The sequence below is a fragment of the Glycine soja genome, chromosome 1 (assembly GCF_004193775.1).
Source record: "Glycine soja cultivar W05 chromosome 1, ASM419377v2, whole genome shotgun sequence".
Classification (NCBI taxonomy): Eukaryota; Viridiplantae; Streptophyta; class Magnoliopsida; order Fabales; family Fabaceae; genus Glycine; species Glycine soja.
In genome coordinates, this window is record NC_041002.1 from 5,028,418 (window position 1) to 5,036,989 (window position 8,572).

The window sequence follows — 8,572 nt, forward strand, 5'->3', positions numbered from 1 at the left end:
AACAGAGCCAGAAAATAAAACCTATCTTGCATAGGTGTTAGCATTTGTATATCCAAAGGGCATTAAAAACCAAGATTTGTGTCAATCACAATGTAGCTCGTATCATAGGGTAGAAGTCTAACATGTTTTCAGCAACATACATAAGCACCTATCTTGCATAACTTGCATAGTGTATTAATATGTAGAATTTAGGACTTAGATAATCTACACTTAGGTTCTGTTTTAACATGACTAGAGGTAAGGTATATCATTCACAAAACCAAGGTTAAACTCACTTAACTTGCACACAAATACAGTCAAAACGCAAACTTGTAAGATAGTAAAATACGCACATTAACAAGAATTTTTATGTTAGTAATGCACTGTACATTCAGATAATAGAAGGAACCAGCCCTAACATGAAAATTCTTGTTAATGTATAACAACATTATTTATTTTATAACTTAATTGGCTCATTAGCTCAGTTGGTTAGAGCATTATGCTAATAACCTGAAAGTCACAGGTTCGATTCTTACTTGGGCCATTAATACATGTTAGACTCCAGCATGCATAAAAGTCGATGTCACCTTTGAAACTTTTCAATTGTTACATGAAAAAACTATTGTTCCTCCCTTAACCATAAATCACAAGAAGAACTATAGTCACTCAATGGTTCCTTCAACCATTTGATCTAAATAGATATTCACCTTGATCTAGGAGTCACCACTTCACACTCATAATCACTATAGCTCTTTTTATAATTAAGTATTTCTTCCTTCTTCATTCCATTATATTATTACTTTACCATAATTTTTACTAACTTGAGTATTAAAATATGCAACAAATAGAGTTAATTTTCAGTTCAGACCCCTTAAGCATGTTCTCAACTTTTAGTCTTATACAAAAAAATGATCGAAAAGAAAGATCCATTAAGGATGACCAATCAAGTTTTCTCATAAAAATTTGTCAATAACAAAACTAGTGAATATTTTATACCAATGTCACCATAACAAAATAGTTAAGAAAAATTATAAATTAAAAGTTATATTTTTTTAAAAATATATATATGCCTTAAAAATTATAAACATGTTAAAATAAATAGAAATAGTCTATATATTTATAAAATTCTAAAAACATTTTTTAATTTTTACTGCATCATAAAAATATTGTTCAAATATTTTAATCGAAAATATCTGATAAAATTAATAATAAAAATATATTATCCGTCGAATACTAATTATCATTAATCACAAATATTAAATATAAGGCAAGCCTATGCATTACATGGGTAATCTAACTAGTTTGCCTTAGTTAAAAATGTTATTAAATATTTTTAAAATTAATATGATGTTAATTATTTTTTCATTTCACTTGGCACTTTTTATTTCAATTCTATAACTAATGCATTTAAGAAAATTATTAACAAAACTCATAATATTACAACATGATAATGCACAACTAAATAAGCAAATAAAAACATATTCAAACGTGTCAAAATGAAATCCATGTTTCATATCCTTAATATAAGTTAAATATTGTAACAAAGCTGATACTGAGTATCTTATATTATCATCCAAATCAACTTCAGATCAAACTTTAAATTTAGAAAATTTAATATTCTTTACCATTTATGTCAAAACATTTACTTCAGTTAATGAGATATCAAAGCACTAAAAAAAAACTTAAATGATTAAAACTAAATGAAAATATAATTAAAAAACTTCGTACCTCATTGCCCAGAGGCTCTTCGCTATGCAAAGGTATGTGGGAGGAATGTTCTACGCAGTCTTACTCTTGCATATGCAAAGGGACTATTTCCGGATTCGAACCCATGACCAACAAGTCACCAAGGCACAACTTTACCGCTGCACCAGGGCTCGCCCTCTTAAAGGAAAATATAATTATTTTAACTAAATTATTTTCTACTAAAACTTAATTTGCATGCTTTAAAATCATATTAGTTCTCTATAATGGTAAATTAAATTTCACATATTCCCTCTAATTTCACACTTTCTCGATTTACCCACCTTACACCTTTTTACATCACTAAACCCTCCTTAGTTTTTCTATTTTATTTTCTCGGTGTCTCTGAACCACCTTATAACACTTTTTCTTTTTCTTTTTTTATCATGGAACCCTTCCAAGGAAATTTAGTGAAAAAAAATATGGATATATGTTGAAAAATGACAAATTATAAGGGAGAGAGCACGTCATTTGCTCTGGCTAAAACGACAAAATAAAACAAAACTGACAAAAATATATGAATGAAATATAAATTCATCTACCCTTGGAAGTATATAAGCAGAGAGCACAGCTTAAATATACTGCATCCAAAATGAAAATTCAAATGCAAATCCTAATAAATATAAATAAATAAAATAAACAAAATAGCATGCAACAATAGAGAGGCTTATCATGGGCATCAAATTAGGATCAATAAGAAATTTGTAGCTTTGAAATTGACTAGACGATGGTCTAAAATCAATTTTACACATTTTAATATAAGATCTGTTCCTAACATTAATTTGAACATATATCATAATCACGTTCAACTGCTCAAAATTAACTAGATTAAAATCTAAATCGAACGGACACGTAAGACTGTTTGTTTTAGTTTTATTCCAAATCTTAGGGCCGGAGACAATTTTTGCAAAGGAAAATATTTTAGCATTCAGGAAATGGTGTTTGGATTGGGGCAAGTATACACATAAGCTCTTTAAATTCATGTTTATGCATATTTAGAACAATTTCTCATACATAACAAAAGCAATATCTGTATACACTGCTTGGACATTATATAAAATGAGAATGCAGCAGTGTAATGTTCATCCCAAATTAATATCAAAATTGCTTTTATCAGGGGAAGCATTTCATCCTCTGCAAAGTGACGCATGAAAGCTATGTTAACAAGTGGAACAAACATTATGGTCTTGAATCTGATAACGTTTATTACCTGTCTTTCAACTTCAACAGCTGAGGCAGCTGGTCTAAGCTTCAAAATTGATCTGTCTTGCTCACAATTTTCTGTCTCCGTGTCTAGCAGAAAATATAGGTAGCAGGATTCAGAGAGAAAGAGAATCTAACACACTACAGAAAGCTAAAGAGACAAGCAAACTAGATATTAGATAGGAACACATTGAACTTGAAATTGCACTCATTCCAACCAAAATCTGCAATGCGTCCATGTAGCAATCCTGATGAGGTAATTACTAGCATGAGAACTCGAGGAGGCGAGACTAGACTTTCTATAGTATCGCATCAGGGCTCAGTCATGAGTCCTTGTTTAATTTAATCTTGGATGAGATTACCAGGGACATACATAAAATTATCCCTAATTCCATGCTTGTTGCAAATGATATAGGTTTATTGAGGAATCTTGCACTCTGAAACCAATTTCGATGATGTTTAGGAACATAGACGCTAGGCTTGTGAGCGACCCATGATCCAGAATCCTTGCAAAATCTTGTTAGGTCTGAAATAACAGGACTTTGGGCAAGAGGAGCAATTTGAGACTTTTGCAAGACCCCTTCTAGTCATATAGAGCAAGAACACCTTTGGGGGATGTTTTTGAGGGGCAAAAGTAAAGTTGTGCAGTTGGATCCTTCCATCCTTATCTAAGAATAGGTCTTTGTCCAAATGGATGGACTAGGAACATCTCATGGATGAAGGTCAGGTGAACAAGACTAGAATAATGGAGAAATGGAATTAGAACACTGGACTAGTGAGGACCTGACAAGGTACTATGAAGCTCCAGTATTAGTCACTTGCTCAGACTTTCACAGGGAGGTTAATAGATCTTTGCATTGCAACTTCAGGATCACTCAGCGAGAATTTCATATGAAACAAAGGGAGGAAGAAGGGGCAAGACTGGAATTAGAGAAAAAGTGGCCAGTCTTTTGAGCTAAAGAGCCAAGAGAAGAACTTGGATGCTTAGAAAGGAAGTAATTTTCAAGAATTAGGGGACCAGGCCTAATGGAATCAATCATTATGGTAGCAAAGGATAAGGGTTCAGCTAGTAATATTGCCAAAATCTCTATACCAGGTGATGACATAAGCCATTTTACAATGCCTAATTGATCTTTGAACACAATCTAAGACTATAAATGTTCCTCATCACTTATGTTAGTAGCTTAACTTGGCTGAAGTGGTTTTTTATTTCTCAAAGGTGTAGGTTTTGAATAAAGAGACAAAGTATATGTAACTTCATTTTATCACAACAGTGATTCTCTAAATTTTTATCAGTCAATGATCGCAGCCTGAGATGCAACACAAAATATGGGCATCTTCCAATGCAAATTTGTTACAGGATTAGTCATCCACGATGTAACATTTGATATTTAAGGCAAAGTTACCGAAACAGTTAGTCCCTATAGTTTTATTCAATTTTATATTTTGGTCCCTATAATTTATTGTTATGTATCAGCTCCTTTGTTTCAATCTGTTGAATTTTGGTCCCTGTCATTAGGTTTTAACCCATAAAGTTTATATTAGTCAAGGTATTGATCCCTAATTTTCATAAAGGTCTTGCTTGTGAGAGGAAGTTTTGGGTGGCGGCTGTCTTGCTCTTGGAGGGACTTCACCCAGACGGGAATTTGGTTGGGGGTGGATTGTATAGTGGTTTTTGTTGGTATTGGTATACAGGTTTTTTGTTGGATGTTGGGTGAGGGATGCTCTGTTGGTAGGATCAATGGGAGCTTTTTTAAGGACTCTGTTTTTGTACTTGATGTTGTGCAGTTCCCCTCCCACTCCTCGTGGGTATCCATCTGCACTTTCTATTAATAATATTTATATTTGCCTTCCAAAAAAACAAAATAAAGGTCCTCCTTATAGTTTCAAATTAGATATTGGTCACTGAAGGACCAAAATCTAAATAAGTGAAACTATAGGGATCAAACTCAAAAAGAATAAACTATAGGGATCAAACTCAAAAAGAATAAAAAATTCAAATCAAGTGAAACTATAGGGATTATGTTTATTTTAACCAACAAGCAACAAATTGAAAGATTCTTACCATAGTAATATGATGACAGGATAGTGATGCATTCCATCGGCTGGAAAAGGAAAAACAAATCATCGAAGTACAAAGGAAGAAATAATCATGTTGAGTAATTTTAAACTTTGCACTAAAAGCTTGAGACAAAAGATAAGCATGCATATGTTTGTTCTATTAGAAGTCCAGCTAAACCAATTAACCAATAAGATGCAAACTAGCCGATTGATCAGTCTAATGCTGATAACGACTACAGTGACCCCACCTAAGTTAGGAAATAATTAAGTTGCAAAACATTTTAATGCTGACTTCGCCATTCACTAATAAGCATAAAAAGTATTAGAAATACCAATTTACATTTATGCACTTCACCCTTACACAAATATAAACAATTGTTGCCATATGAACATAATTTTTTGAAGGTAACGTATCAAGTGAGAACTTTTGTTTTTGTAAGAAAAAAGAATAAATATAAACCATTAGATTATATTGGAATGGTCAAGTCTCAAGATTGAAAATAAATGCACATGACTTTAAGTGACCATGTAAGCATTAACTAACTTCTAATCTTACCATCCATATATGGTTGGATACACTATGAGCCAAATTTATAGTTCTCATTTTCTCACAATAAACATGAATTCTAACTTGATATGTGCCCTTTTTCCCTGAAATATTCCTTCATACAAAAACCACCCTCAAAGTTAGCAATAAAAGCTTACAGGTGAATAATTTTAAGCTACATATTACTACAGAGAATTTCTTTTCCCTGATACATACATACAAATCTATATAAATCTTTCCCTCACCCACCCACCTTCCCTTTTCTCTTCTCCCATGGGTCTCTCTAGCTTTGCCCATGGCTTCTCCACAAAGTTAAAAAATAAAACAATAGTTGCAAGGAAAAATCTATAAATTCCTAAACCATGGATATCTATGTACATGATATGATCCAGGATTGAACATTAAATGATGGGAAAAAAGAACAATGCCCAAGATGGATGAGATTTTCTAGTATACCATTACAAATATACCCTCTTTACGAGTAGGTAGTTACTCGAGCTTTGTCAACATTTCATCGCCTTTAGTAACTTTTCCAAATATTGCATACTGCAAAGGGCATTCATCGGTATATCAATTGCAAAAATTGTGAGATATGAGTGAATGTTTTGCAATGATATTGCAGTTATAGTTACCCAACCTTGCCATCAAGATGAGGGGCATCTCCAAGTAGTATTGAAAATGAAGATGAAGCACTGTCCGGATCATCATATCTGCAAGAACAAATTTGCATACGTCAGGACCTCCAACAAAGGCTCAAACCAAAAGAATGGTTTCAGAAATTTAGGAGCAAAATAGTAATGAGAACTGTTACATACTTACATATCTGATTACTCCTTAAAATCATGTGTCAAGATTATAAATTCTACAACACTCTAAATAAATATTAAATAATACCCTTCCCACTTAAGCATAGAAAATAAAATTTGTTAAACCATATATAAATGCAACTTAATGACAAACAAAAAAGCGACAAGAATGACATGAAATCAAGAACTTAAGCAGAAAAAATGAAGCTACAGCCATCAGTTGCTGTCTAGAGAGACCTAACCTTCCCATGGAAAGAATACCCCGAACATGTTTGACTTCACTAAATTCACCAACAACAGTCTTTACAGCTTCCCTTCTTTGTTCCTCGTTCACTGGAGTCGATCTTTCATTTGCAACATCTGCTACTTGGGCCACGAATCCCTTATCCACCTAGGTATTGAATTCAAAACCACTTACTCACAAAGCTATACAATACCCACCAATTTCATGAAACTCAATATTTACTAGCTTTGTTTCCAGAGAACAATACCCGAAAGAAATGGTTCGTGTTATAGCCTCCAAGTCGCACAAGCTTAAAAATGTGGTCAACAGTTTTGGATGCCACGGTTGGATAGAAACCAAATTCAATATCTCCATACTTTGTCTGCATCAAAAAACACAAGAACCTAAGTGGTACACACCATAAGCAACAAACAACAACAACAACAAATTGATATCAATTTGAGAAACAAGTTATCTAAAAGAAGCAAATTTCCCAAGCAAGACAGGATTTTTCACTGAATGAGCTACTTGATTCCAGTTTTCACTCATACCCAGAACACAAATATCTGGGATCTTCTCAATCAACAACATGGGTATCCAAAGTTTGAACTTCTCTATTACTTAAGAACTTAACAGATAGAGATCATAGCTACAAGTCTACAACACTGAAACTGAAAGCACTAAGCATATATGAAACTAAATTCAAGCTTTTACTGCAAATCCAAGCAATTATAAATGAAAACAAACAACAGAAAAGGATCAAACTTGATACAAATTTTCGCACAGAAAAACCTGAAAGACGACGCGGGTAAATCCTAGTTCGGGTTCCAGACCGGAAATTATAGATACCAAGGCCAGCAAAAAGCAACCTTTGATCCAAAAACTGAATCCTCGGATCCACATTTCGTCCAACGTTAGATTTAGCACCTTTTCAGCTCCTAAAATTAGAGTCAACCATCTGAAATTCAGAAAACTAAAAATTGGAAGTTTTCTCTGTTAGTGGTTTTTTGGTACCGTTTGCATCTTCTTCTTTTTTTTTTTTTTCTTCAGGAAATTCATCTTCCGGTTTTTGTTTATAAGAAAGTGGCGCAAACAATTTTCAAGCCCATGTTGGCCTGGGCTAATTAAGCCGAAAGAAAGTTTATCTTATGGCCCATGCTATACAAACAACCTCCCTTTTTCTATATACACTCCCATTTACTATAGTTTTTTAAATTCCCAAAACAAATCTTTTCTATCTCACATCACCCTTCACATCCCTAATTTTTTTATTTTGTGGATAATAATTTATATAATGTAGTTATGATCCAATACATTAAGAAACTAGTTTCCATCATGTAAATTTTTTGGCAATATGGAAACTAGTTTTTGTAGTATAAAATATTACATTATGAATACTATATTCCATAATATATTATATCATAACCACATTAAGAAAAAAAATTTCCATAGAGTATTTTTGTTAAAAAATTGTTTTAAAAGATAAGTGAGTGGTGCAAAGAAAAAAAAGTAAGTGCGAATAGCATCACCGCAGTTATTTATTTTGATTTAGTGCCAAAGAAAGTAGGCCTAACGTGAATTGGACTTTTTCTTCCTGTACTCCCTAAATTTGGGGTGTATGCTGAGATAAAAAAAAAAAACACCATAAGAGTATTTTGGGTTATTTTTATGAGGTGCGGGAAGTAAAATAGGGGATGCATGAGGCCGAAGTCCGTTAATAATAGCCACCTATAGGAATACTCCTTGGCCCGTGGGCCTTAGTCGAAATTGTGATTTTCAAGCGTTCAACGGAAAGAATAAAAAACAGCAGAGTCTTAAAAAAAATGATTTTAAGTGATATGCAATTCATCATTCATAGACCAAAAATATAGTGATACATATTGGAATACGTTTTATAACTGAAGAAATAATATGTTCACATAAAGATTGTAAACCAAAATACATATTCGCTGGTAAGTTCCCAATAAAGAGTTCAAGACCCTTTTATAGAATATCCATTTCTCAATATTT

At 32.9% G+C, this 8,572-nt stretch overlaps 1 pseudogene; it reads right to left on the bottom strand.

Moving 5' to 3' along the window:
- Nucleotides 1–2,623: 2,623 nt before the first annotated feature.
- LOC114411067 lies at nt 2,624–7,600 on the bottom strand (annotated as a pseudogene).
- Between the last annotated feature and the right edge of the window lie 972 nt (nt 7,601–8,572).